The following is a 13,825-nucleotide window of genomic DNA, read 5'->3' on the forward strand; positions in this document are numbered from 1 at the left end:
TGAATTGTGATTTTGTGGAAGGGGAATACTTCTACACCCAATCTAGCGGTCAGGGGAGACACAAACTTCAGCCAAAAGTCCAAACAATGACCTCCTAGATTGGCTACCAGATATTGGGAACCACCACTTAGGGGGAGAGCCACATCCAGGGGAACACCAGGCAGGGGGGGGGGAGAGTCACAGCCAAGCCCTGTCACAGACGTTGGTCCACCTGAGGAAGATAGTGGCACCAACGGGCCGTCACATCCTGTAATACAGAACGAAGAACAAAGTGACATTGTCCGACCAACAACCCCGCCTTCGATACCTGAGGTAAACAGTTCAGATTTTGACACCCGAGGCTATAGCAACCGCAGTATACCTTATAAATCGCCTACCCACTGGGATCCTTAACTTCAAAACACCTTTGGATATTTTTTCCAACCACTTTGAAATCTCATCTTCCTTATCCCTTGAGCCTGGGGTATTCGGTTGCTCTGTCTTTGTTCACATCCCAAAACACGAACGCTCCAAATTTGATCCATGTGCCCTCAAATGCGTCTTCATTGGCTATGGAAAAAATCAAAAAGGCTACAGATGCTATGACCCAACAACCCATCGAATGCAAACCACCATGAATTGTGATTTTGTGGAAGGGGAATACTTCTACACCCAATCTAGCGGTCAGGGGAGACACAAACTTCAGCCAAAAGTCCAAACAATGACCTCCTAGATTGGCTACCAGATATTGGGAACCACCACTTAGGGGGAGAGCCACATCCAGGGGAACACCAGGCAGGGGGAGAGTCACAGCCAAGCCCTGTCACAGACGTTGGTCCACCTGAGGAAGATAGTGGCACCAACGGGCCGTCACATCCTGTAATACAGAACGAAGAACAAAGTGACATTGTCCGACCAACAACCCCGCCTTCGATACCTGAGGTAAACAGTTCAGATTTTGATAATATGCCTTCAGAACGCACTAATCTTGATAAGGGAAACAGTGGAGATACAAGAGATCCATATGAGTTGCCCTTAAGGAGTACAAGAGGAATTCCTCCTCGACGATACTCACCAGACTGGAGAGGAAGAAAAGCAAAATATGCAGTATCCAATATTACTTAGAGTCATCTGTCAGAAATGGCCCTGGCCTTCGAAGCTGCCCTTTATGAGGAAGAAGACATTCCACAGTCTTTTGAAGAGGCTAGCAAACACAAACATTGGAGAGAAGCCATGAAGAAGAAGATAGATGCCCTAGTAAAAAATGGCAGATGGAAGAAGTGTACGTTGCCAAAGGGGAAGAAACCAGTTGGATGTCGATGGATATTCACCATAAAAAGAAGAGCAGATGGTTCAATCGAGAGATACAAGGCGAGACTCGTGGCAAAAGGCTACACTCAAGTATATGGAGTGGATTATGAAGAAACATTCTCCTCAGTTGCAAAGATGGATACTGTGCGAGCACTACTATATGTAGCAGTGTGCAAAGACTGGCCACTACACCAGTTCGACGTGACCAACGCCTTCCTACATGGAGAGTTAGAAAAGAACAAGGAAGTGTACATGGAAGTTCCACAGGGGTTCTCCGAGGAGTTTGGAGGAGGAGGAGAAGTCCGCCGACTACGGAAAACCTTGTATGGTTTGAAGCAGTCTCCGCGGATATGGTTCGGAAGATTCTGTCAGGCAATGTTCAAACATGGATTCCAACAAAGCCATTCCGACCACACACTCTTCACAAAGAGGAAAGACAATAAGGTAACATGTATGATTATTTACGTCGATGATATGATCATTACTGGAGATGATGTCGAAGAAATCCAGAGTTTGAAGGAAAACTTGTTTAAAGAATTCGAGATGAAAGATCTAGGAGCACTGAAATACTTCTTGGGGATAGAAGTGTTAAGATCCAGACACGGAATATTCCTAAGGCAAAAGAAGTATGTTCTAGACTTGTTGGTAGAAACAGGTCTCCTTGAATGCAAACCCGTAGACACTCCAACGATTCCCAACCATGGCCTGAAAATAGAAGACGGAGTTGATCTCGCTGATAGGGAAAGGTATCAACGGCTTGTCGGAAAACTCATCTATCTCTCACATACCAGATCCGACATCACGTATGTTGTTGGCATTGTGAGCTAGTTTATGCACCGACCTCAAGCTAATCACATGGAGGCCGCATTGAGGATCGTACGATATTTGAAAGGTACTGTAGGCTATGGAGTATTTCTAGCAAAGAGAGAAGATTTGGAGATTGATGGATACACCGATGCTGACTGGGCAAGCAATCCAGTGGACAGAAAATCTACGGGAGGTTACTTCACTTTCATCGGGGGCAACTTGGTTACTTGGAGGAGTAAGAAACATAAAGTTGTAGCTTTGTCTAGCGCCGAGGCCGAGTTCCGAGGTATGAAAAGTGGACTAATGGAAATCCTATGGCTAAGAAGATTGCTCACGGAAATTGGCTTTCCACCTACTCGGAAAAGCCAACTGTTCTGTGACAATAAGGCGGCCATTAGTATCTCAGAAAACTCAGTCCAACATGACCGAACGAAGCATGTGGAAGTTGATCGGCATTTCATCAAAGAAAAACTAGAATGTGGCATTATTGAGTTCCCTTTTGTTCGTTCGGAAGAACAATTGGCAGACATATTGACCAAAGCGGTTCACCCAAAAGTCTTCAAAGAGATATTGGGCAAGTTAAGCATCGGAAATACCATTGCTCAACTTGAGGGGGAGTGTCAAAGCATATCAAATGAAGATAATTGGAGAATAATTGATTGCATTATTGTCCTAGAATATGGAGAATAATTGGAGAATAATTGATTGCATTATTGTCCTAGAAAAATTGATTACAAAATATTGTATTTTCCATAGATATATAGGATTCACACCTATATAATACGGTGGTGAATTACAGTGTAACATAACACAAGAAATACAAATAATCTTCTACTCTCAAAACCTTCTCAACCATGCATCGCCTTATGAATCCCACCTCTCTCGATTACCATCTTTAAGAGAATGCCGTTATGAAGTGGAACAATATAGAATGTTGTAAAGTTTATATCAGAGGCAGTTACGACTTTACAAGTGAGCAAATGCTAGAGAAGGCTTTGACATGTCCCAATCTTCATAAATAAATTGTTTATCTATTCTAAGCTAGGGAAGGCGCTAGCAGAGGGCGGGAGTGACTTGTTGAGCTCGGAACTTAGGTGTTTGAGCTTGTATGTGTCCGAGATTGAGGATGATCCAATGGAGATACTGGGAAAGCTTCCATGGTTGGTAGTATTGCGAATACATCCCAACTCATTTGTTGGGAAGGAGATGAGATGTCCAGTAAACATTTATCGTTGCCTCAAGAAGTTGACATTAAGATGTTTACCAAAGTTGAGAGAATGGATAGTGGAGGCAGGAGCCATGCCCCTTCTCTCTAAATTAACAATCGGAGGGTGTTCTTGTCTGAAGATGGTTCCAGAGGGATTGACTGCCCTTTCTACCCTTCAGACTCTCGTAATTAAACAAATGCCGGAATTGAGGGTAAGGGTATCACCAGCAGGACAGGATTTCTACAAAGTCCGCCACATCCCTTCAATTATCATCAAGGACTAGTCTGTACCCAACCAGGTATCTCATTTCATGTTAGTCTTAGTTACAAATCTTTATCTGCTTCATGTTCTTGTTTCGTTTTTAAACTGACCGGCTGACTGGGTTGAAGGTGGTGACTTAATTTGTGACTTAATTGATGGAGTATATACTATTCCTAAAAAAAATAGTGCATCATTTTCCTCATTTAGAATGTCCTACAAAATACTCCATCAGCATAAACATTTATTTAAAAATAAATTAAACAATCGCCATCAGCATCAATGTTAAACAAAAGAAAAGAATCACGAAATACTCTTAACAAAAGAATAAAGTGAGATTAGTTTACTACTCTTGAAATACGTAATACCATTTTCATTGCGTGACATGCACCGCTGCTTTATCATAAGTTGCTTTTTCAGTCTCCTTGTTTCTTTGTACATTCTTCGTCACAAGTTCTTAATCAATACATCCTCTCTTAATTCTTTCATTTCTTGTTTCTTCTCCCTTTCTTCACATCTGAGCAATCACTAAACAATCAAATTAAAGCCTGGAATTGCTGCAATGGCAGAGGCAGTGGTGTCGATTGCTCTAAAAACCATCCGTGATTTGCTATTGGAAGAGGGAAAGTTTTTAGCTGGTGTTGCCGATCAAGTCAAGGAGCTCGAGCAGCAGCTCAAAGAGATGAAGTGTTTCCTCAAGGACGCAGACAAACGACGACATGAAAGCAGTACCATCTTCAATTGGATCTCGGAGATCAGAGATCTGGTCTACAGATCCGAAGCTGCCATTCAAAGACACGCAGCCTATCAAGTTTATTCAAGGAGAAGAGGCCTCAGGCAGTTTGTCCGCAAATATTTCTGCATTTTGGAAGATTGTAACTCAATCCACCAATTAGGCTCTGAGATTTCACAAATTACATCGAATCTGGAGAGGATAAGCAAGGCTATGCAAGAAAATGGCATAAAGAGAAGCAAAATCATGAATCCAAAAGGAGAGGGGGAAAGCTCGGCTGGGAACAACATGTCAAGGAAGACTTTCCCCTATTTGGAGATGGGAGATTGCTTCCTAGGCATGGAGGATGAGCTGAAGCAGCTTGTTCAATTCCTTGGGAAAGAAACAGAGGATCGAATTATATCAGTGTGGGGAATGGGAGGCTCAGGCAAGACCGCAATTGCCAAAAAGCTTTACAACGAGACGACCGACTTTGATCTGTCGGCGTGGGTTTGCATTACTCAGCAATGCGAGACTCGATCAGTTTGGGAGGATGTTCTGAGGCAACTAGAGAATCAGAAGAAGAATAAGAGGAATGTTTCAATCCTGAACGATGAGCTGCGAATAAAGGAGGAGGTTCCAAGGCTGAGCAACTTTGAGTTGATTGAGAGACTATGTGCGATACAAAGAGAGAAGCGATGTCTCATTGTTTTGGACGATCTTTGGGAGCTTTCTCATTGGGATGAACTGAAACATCCATTTATAGTCCAAGAACTGCAGAGCAAAATATTGGTAACAACACGGAAACAAAAGGTCGCAGAGATTGGATTGGCAGTGAAACATGGGCTTTTACCTATGGATGCTGCTTTGGAACTTCTTAAAAACAAAGCATTTCCCCGTGACAACATTCCAGGTCGGTTTTTATTTATTTATTTATTTATATATTTATTTATTATTATTGTTGTTGTTTTATTTTTTATTTATATTTTTTTTAAAATGGAGTGGACCTTTATACCAAAGTTGATTGATTAGTAATAGTACTAAACATAGGGGTATTTAAAGAAACGGAAATTGTTTGTGCGGTTACTGTAAAAATATAGTACTACTATTAAAGGTAATATTATAAAGATTTTGAAGGAATTTGATAGTAATATACACTAATATTAGTAGTCATTTACTAAGAGTTGTGATCAATGTCGAACCCTTTTTAAAGACCGAAACAGAGACTAAATTTGGGCCATCCATTTTTCTTAATTTTGTTGTTAGGATTAATTTACAATTAATTTAATGCTTTATATAATAAATACTTTTTATTAATTTTAGTTTTTTATTAATTTTTTTAAAATATTTTTAATTAACTTTTTTTTAATTATTAGTTTTTTTTTAATTCAATAAAAACTCGCTGGAGTAGATAATAAACTATATTAACTACATAATGAACGTATGTTATGAAGTAAATTTTCACATTCATTACATGCCGAATTCACTTCAACTGAAAGATAATTATGTCATAGCCCATTACGAAATAATAAACTAATGGAATGAAGTAATAAACTAATGGAATGAAGTAATAACATGACAGGATGAAGTAATAAGTTCATTAATACTGATTGACGTTTAACACAGTTAACATTGTATTTCAATAAAATGTCATATTTACTTCATTACTAACATTTATTTTGTTCATTATTTATTGAATATAGTTCATTACTACCGCTTAACGTTTAACATTGTATCATTAATGTATTTCAATAAGACGTCAAAATTGACATCGCTGAGCTTTACTTAAGTGAGTTGGCCTCCAGGTCCATTATTTAGTGATTATAGTTCATTATTTACCTCCGGCATGTTTTTACGAATAAAAATATTTTAAAAAATAATTAAAAAATTAAAAAAAAATTAAAAAGTAAAATAAAATAAGAAAGTTTTTATTGAATAAAATATTAAATTAATTGTAAATTAATCCTAACCCTAAAATGGATGGTCCTAATTTGCTCTCTAGTTCGGTCTTTAAGAGTGAATTTGTGGATAATGAGACTCCATGTACTAATATTCGAAGAATGTTGTGTTGGTATTGATTAATTCCAATTAGTTTTTTAATATATACTCCTTTCGTCTGCTATTAGGAGTTTTATTTTTTAGCTGTACAGATTTTAAGAAATGTTAAAAAAGTGATTGAAAAAGTTAATAGAAAATGAGTCACTTATATATATTAGTTTTAAATGAAATGTGAATGAAATGAATTAATGGAATGTGAGACTCTATTACCATTTTATGGTAAAAGTAAAGCATGGCTCATATTCGCGAACGGACTAAAATGAAAAGCAAGACTTCTATTTTGCGGACGGATAGAGTAAAAGAAAACAAAAATTGGTTTAATCGACCAGTTCATGGTCAAACTAACCGAGAGATTTCTCTGGTTTGTTGCTTCAATAGCTTATAAAATGTAATGTATCAATAGATTTGAAATTGTCGAGAAAATTATGATTAGACAGAGAAAATCATGGTTAGAATAGAAATACAATTACAGGGACAACTACAGAGAAAATGAAATTAAATGTATATATTCATATCCGTAATAGTGCGAAAAGAAGATCCGACTTTAACTTCAATCTCTCGATCTTTTGACTTAGGATTAGTCAGTTCTATGTTTGTAAATTTACTAATACTCCAATTTCTTATACTCCCTTCATCCCATAGAAATAGGTCATTTGGGGTCGACACGAGTTTTGATGTATAATTAGTAAAGTAAGAGCATCCACAATGGATGCCCGATCGTGCGCCCGTCGGGCATCCATTGCAGGCGTCGGTCACGCCAGAGCGCGACCGAGCCTTCGGTCGTGACCGATCGGGCGTGAGATCGAGCGCCCATTGCAGGGGCGCGCCCGAGCCCGAGCCCGAGTTTTTCGTAAATTTTTTTCTAAAATTATTTAACCCTAATTTAAACCACTATAAATACTTCATTTTCTTCACTTTTCACACACCAAACCTTTCACTTTCTCTTCTATATTCTCTCAATATCCACACTTTCAACAATGGATCCGAGTCAATACCCAAACCCTCATAATGTCGACGACGATATGCCCATGTTTGGAGGAGGAGGCGGCGGCGGCGCCCGGTGGCCCGGCCACGAAGACTACCAGGTTGAGACGCCCGGATTCCTGTAGGATCCACTTTCGTTGATGACTCTGAGTTCGATCCGTTCTCTGCACCGAGGAGTATCGGGTTAAGGATATGGAGCCTAGTTGTGGGCAACCTCCTGCCCCTGTGCGGCCGCCGCCGAAGAAAGGGAGGAAGAAGATAGCGCGGAAAGAAAAGGCACCATCGGTCCCAGTCCCACTCCCACACGACGAGCCGAACGAGGAGTACGCAACAGGGCATACTGACTACGAGTTGGATGAGTACCTGAAGGTGGCTCAGTGTTGGGTCGATGTTTCGGAGGATTCGATATCCTCCAACAACCAGACTTCGGCCAGGTTGTGGGATCGCATTGAGGAACGCTACAACGAGGTGAAACTGAAGTGGGCGTTCAAGCGGACCAAGGTTCAGTTGCGCAAGTGTTGGGATCGGATCAAGGTCCACATCAACAACTTCTGCTATATCTACAACAGGAACAAGGACGGAAAGGCTAGCGATGAGAGCATGGAGGATGTCCTTAACAAGTCGTTGTCCGAGTACCAACGACAGTTCAGGCAGTTTAAGCTGTACAATGTTTGGCTGATCTTGAAGGACAAGGCGAAGTTCAACAGAGGGATACCGGTTGGATCCTCGACTGTGAAGCGGACGAAGACCACAGCCACTGGCGGTTACACGAGCAGCGGCCCATCTCCTGTGGATCTGAACGCTGAGCCGGAAGAGAGTTTCGGCACATCTACGTCTACTTGTAGACGTCCCATTGGTACCAAGGCTGCCAAAGCCCAGGCCAAAGGGAAGGCGAAGGCGGGCGCGTCTGGATCAGTGCCCCCCCCCCCCCCGCCCCCCGCGCAGGCTGCGCCTCCTCCATCTGTTCAGCTCATACACAGGGCGATCGAGGAGTTCGGAGGTTATCGCTAGGTGGTTGAGTATAGGTTTATACTTGACGCTCAAAACAGCCTTCGTCAAGAAACAGATCCGGAAGCCCGACAGAGGACTAAGAATATGATCAAGAATTTGGCCCAAAGGTTGAATTTAGATGACTAGTTTGGTTTTTTCTTTTTTTTTAGTATTTTAGTTTTAATGTAGTTTTTTTTAGCTAAGTATGATGTAGTTCCACTTTTAAATTAAGTAATGCCGTTTTTTTTTTTTTTTTTGCATTTGTGGTGTTTAAAATAATATATTTTGGTATTTTATAGTAATTAAAAAAAAAATTAAAAAACAATGATTTAAAATTGAAATGAAAAGTGGATAAGAGATAGGGCATGCACTAGGGCTCCACCATTGTAGAAAGATAGGGCATGCACTAGGGCTCCACCATTGCAGAAAGATAGGGCATGCTAACGTGGCAACCACTAGGACTCTCACTATGGCTTCCACTAGGGCATCCATTGTGGATGTTCTAAGAGTGGAGAAGAAAAAGTAGTTGAAACTGTGTAGTGGATTGTGGGGCCCATAAATGATTGAAAAAAAAAGTTTTTATAAATGGATATGGATTATTTCTATGGGATGGACGAAAAAGAAAATATGGCATATTTCTAAGGGACGGAGGGAAAGAAAATATAAACTGAGTTGAAAAAGAAAATATGGCTTAAAAAGAAAACATGGCATATTTTGCCAAATATATGTAACACAATTTGTAAGGCTTCGTTGAAAAGCTTATTACATGGTAAAATAAGAGAGATAGAAAGAAAAATGGAAATTGATCTCACCTCATAGATATGAGAACAATATTTTCTTAGAATGGAGGGTTTCTATTTTTAGGAAAATTAAAAACTGAAAAACGAAATAATTTCTATTACATTACATACTACATTTCCTAATACACTACTAATAAATTGACAAGTGGATCCTATTTTATGGAAATAAAAGTTATTTCCAATAGTATTATACGAATTGAAATAATTATATTAATTTATGTTAATAAAAATATATAATAGGTCTAATTTTTAATATCAAGAAAATATAAAAAGAGTCAAATTTTTAGTAAATATTGGAGAGAATATAAAAAGGTTAAAAAAAATTTCTTTTAATTTTTTATTGTATTAAAATAATTTGGTTTTTAATAGGAGTAGCATTAAATGTCGATTCTGTATACTGGATAGGGATGTCAATTCAACCCGAAACCCGTGGGCCGGCCCGAACAACCCGGTAATATGAACGGGTTAGGGCTGTAATTTTATTACCCGAATACAAAACGGGCTAAATGGGTTGGCCCGAATGGGTTGGCGGGTTAAACGGGTTGGCCCAAAAGGGTTGCGGGTTGGCCCGATGGATTGTGAGTTTTAATTATAAAATATCAAGTTTTAGGGTTTTTTTATATTTTTGAATCTTCAATCTTCATTCTACACAATCATTAGTCTTATTCAATCTTCATTCTACACTTTTCCACTCGATCCCACAATATCAGCTTTCAAGTTCCATCTCAACTCATTATTGCACCGTCCCATCATCTATCGCTAGGGTCTTACCACCACCAAAGCCAATCAAAACAAAATTAAGAATTAACCCATCAAAATCTTAATATATTTATCATTTTAATAATGATTCATGTAAGATATGGTTTTTAATTTTCATAAAGAATTAGTTACGAACAATGTCATAATAATGACACGAACACAAACTTTAATTTATATTTTAGTTGACCGAGATGAAAGGCTTCTTTTCAAGTACTTATTGAAGAAAACTATGAAAATTTGAATTTCTAAACTAAAAAGAAAAAAGTATCTAAAATTTAAAATCATTTTATAGAAGAAAATTTTGATCCAAGAGATTATTTTCGAAAGCTTTTAGGCCCGAATAGCCTGATGGGTTAGCCCAAAACCCGACGGGTTAGGGTTAGGGTTTACAATTTATGACCCGAAAAATCCATAACCCGAACGGCCCGCACCCAGAACGCCCGGCGATCCGAGTGGGCTGGCCCGAACCCGAACGGGTTAGCCCAATTGACATCCCTAATACTGGAGTATAAAATTGAATAACTAGAATATGATAAAACTTTATGATTTAAAGCCTTATATTTTTTCTCTATTATTTTTCTCCTTCACTCCTTTTGCTATTTTAAAACTAACTAACTATATTAACATTTTTCAACAAGAGCATAATATTTGTGATTTTTTCTCCTTCACAAATGGAAAACGGAACAAAATCACAAATATTAACATTTCTCCTTCACTCTCTCTTATTAATCTAACTATATTACGACTGATTAAACCTTTTCATTAACAAGAGAGAAATTAATTATGGTAAAGAGAAAGTGTAATAAATAACTTTTGGAAATGAGATCCATTTGTCAATTGATCTTTATTATTTTCTCCATTAACTCAATATGCAGACTTTGCATTGGAAGAAGGATTTGAGAAAATTGGGAAAGAAATGGTGCAGAAATGTGGGTATTTGCCATTGGCAATTTGTTTACTCGGTGGGGTTTTGAGAGAGAAAAAATTTGTTGAGTGGGAATCAGTAAATGAGCACATCAAAGCAGCCATATATGGAGATGAAAAGCAGATCGATGGAGTGCTGAATTTAAGCTATGAAAGTCTGCCCTATTATTTGAAGCCTTGCTTTCTCTATTTGGGTATATTGGGTGAGGATGATACCATATCTGCTTGGCGTCTATATAAGAGATGGATAGCACAAGGCATGATTTCATATGAGAATATTGGAGACAAGGAGGACACTTTAATTGACATCGCTGAGCTTTACTTAAGTGAGTTGGCCTCCAGGTCCATTGTTCAAGTTGAAATTAATCTTGATTATGATGTAGCAAGTAGAAATTTAAAGTATAATACATGCAAACTTCATGATGTAGTGCGAGAACTATGTTTGAAACTTGGAAAGAGAGAGGATTTTGGTGCGCTGAGTTTGAAGTATGAAGGCGGGAAACTTAGTACCTTACTACGGGAAGCTTCCTCGCATATGAAAATACAACATTTGGCTATTCATTTCAGGAGTGAAGTTGAACATGAGCCTGCAGTCGCTTGTGGAGAAGATACTAGCAAGCATGTAAGATCTCTTCGATTAACCAATCTCATAGATTCGAATTTTTTTCCGTTTCCTCCACAAAGTATGGTTAATCTTCAAAAATTCAAATTGTTGAGAGATCTAGTTATTGTGGGATTCAAATTTAAAAGAGGAAAGTTACCAAGAGGAATCACTAATCTTGTTCACCTTAGAAATTTGCGTTTAGAAGAATGTGAACTTGATAAGCTACCATCATCCATCAGGAATTTAGTATACTTGGATACCCTTGATTTACGGCTATCAAAGGATGTTGAAGTTCCAAATGTTTTTAAAGAGATGTTGCGATTAAAACACTTGATTCTTCCTTTTTATGACTTTGAAAACTTTGGCAATTATCGAGTAAGATTGGATGAGGGAGTAAATGAGTTGGAGACTCTAGTATGGCTTGATAGTAGATATCATGAACTTAAATGTATGGGCAGAATGAAGAATCTCTGACATTTTGCTGCAATAGTACACGATAATGAAAGCTTGTTAGCTATCATAAATGGCATTATGAACTGGAACAAGATACAGGATTGTACTGTTTTCATTGTTGGAAGTTGCGACTTAACAAGTGAGCGAATGCTGGAGAAGGCTTTGACATGGCCCAATCTTTATCAATTGCAAATTATGTCTAAGTTAGGCAAGACACTAGCAAAGTGCGAGAGTGACCTGATGAGCTCGAAACTTAATTATTTGGAATTGTTTAAATCCGAGATTGAGGATGACCCAATGGGGATACTGGGAAAGCTTCCTTGCTTGGTAACACTGCGATTCCTGTATGACTCATTTGTTGGGGAGGAGATGAGGTGTCCAGCAAACAGTTTTCTTCGCCTCAAGATGCTAACATTAAGAGGTTTGTCAAAGTTGAGGGAGTGGAGAGTGGAGTCAGGAGCCATGCCCCTTCTCTCTCGATTAACAATCAGAGAGTGTTCTTGTCTAGAGATGATTCCAGAGGGATTGAGTGGCATTTCTACCCTTCAGACTCTCGTAATTAAAAAAATGCCGCAATTGGGCGAAAGAGTATCACCAGCAGGACAAGATTTCTACAAAGTCCGCCACGTCCCTTCAATTATCATCAAGGACTAGTCTGTACCCAACCAGGTATCTCATGTCATGTTAATCTAGTTTCTTTGTTAGAAATCTTTATCTGCTTCATGTTCTTGTTTCTTTGTTAAACTGACTGGGTTGAAGGCAGTGGCAATGGTGCTGGCAATGTGGGGGTTCGTGTCGTACTCATACATCTACCAGCATCATCTCTATGATTAGAAGATGAAGGAAGAGAGACAGAAATGATGGAGGTGTGCAGATTCAGCTTGTTGATGTAAGAGAATACCTTGATTTTAGTGCTTAAGTCTTCATTATGTTTGCTTTAAGATTAAATACAGGCTGCATCTTGTTTGATAACTTGTTATTGTTGATTCTATTCAGCTATTATTAAACAACAATAGTCTTGGGAATTTACTCTTTCTGGTTATGAACTTTGGCTAGATAATTATGCAAAGTTCAGATGGTATTGTTTTGTGAATGCAGAGAGAAGTTTGCTATATTGTATGAGTGTCCCTGGTACAACTTCTCTGTATAGCTGAAGCTACATACTTACTAGATGTTAATGATAGGGATGTATTCATATGCTTTTTACATCTTTTGTTCTTTTTCCTTCTCAATCTCCACCATCTATTTCCAAGATCTAAGGGCCGAAAATAGGGCCTGATTTAATCATTTTTAATCATTAAAAAAATAGAAAAGGGTGTTTAGGGTATTCACATCAACGTCAGTTATGGAAAGTGCTTGATTCTCTCATTCACAAAATATTCCAGCGGTTTTATTCAAGAGATTACAGATTTATTTCTTCTCCGTCGCCGATCATTCTCCTATCATTCTCCATTGATGAAATTTTTGGTTCTAAAATATCGGGTGAATTTTTGCATAGGTTTTAATTCTCGTTGAAATTATATTTTGTTGGAGCGTATCGGTAATTACTTCTGTACCCGTAATTATTTCTACAATGGAAGAAGGTTGTTCTTCAACAATGGAAGAAGCTTATAATTCAACAATGGAAGAAGGTAATCTTTTTTAGTAAAGTCTATGATTATTGTTTCCACGTTTTATTTATTCCCAATGAGAGATACAATCGTTAGGGCTTGGATGTAGTATGTAGGGATTACCGCAACCCGTTTCGTAATTGTGTAAGTGTTGATTGGTGCTAGTTCCACAATCGTTTACAAGGAGCATGAGTTTAGTAATGGTATCGGCTAGGGTTTAGAATCGAGGCGGCCAGGGTGTTGTGTTATTAGATAAACATAATATAGATTTAGTACTATATAATTTAAATTATTAAATATATAATGCATGTTTTGTTTGGGCTCGGCTAGGGTTTAGAATCGAGGCGCCAGGGTGTTGTTTTATTAGA

The 13,825-nt window shown here is 38.5% G+C and overlaps 1 protein-coding gene and 2 pseudogenes across 1 annotated transcript in view; 2 read left to right on the forward strand and 1 right to left on the reverse strand.

Annotated features, from left to right (window-relative positions):
- The window catches only part of LOC125193565 (putative disease resistance protein At1g50180), a 39,866-nt gene extending 27,009 nt beyond the window's left edge, over window positions 1–12,857 (forward strand). The window contains exon 3 of the mRNA XM_089070079.1: window positions 12,607–12,857. The gene's annotated coding sequence lies outside the window, so the exon portion shown is untranslated. The remainder of the gene's footprint in view (window positions 1–12,606) is intronic.
- LOC148929459 (uncharacterized) lies at window positions 1,924–2,696 on the reverse strand (annotated as a pseudogene).
- On the forward strand, window positions 4,126–12,620 carry LOC148929460 (putative disease resistance protein At1g50180; annotated as a pseudogene).
- Window positions 12,858–13,825: the final 968 nt, after the last annotated feature.

Source organism: Salvia hispanica, chromosome 4 (assembly GCF_029641045.1).
Source record: "Salvia hispanica isolate PSC_SH4W2 chromosome 4, Shi_PSC_v1, whole genome shotgun sequence".
NCBI classification, from domain to species: Eukaryota; Viridiplantae; Streptophyta; class Magnoliopsida; order Lamiales; family Lamiaceae; genus Salvia; species Salvia hispanica.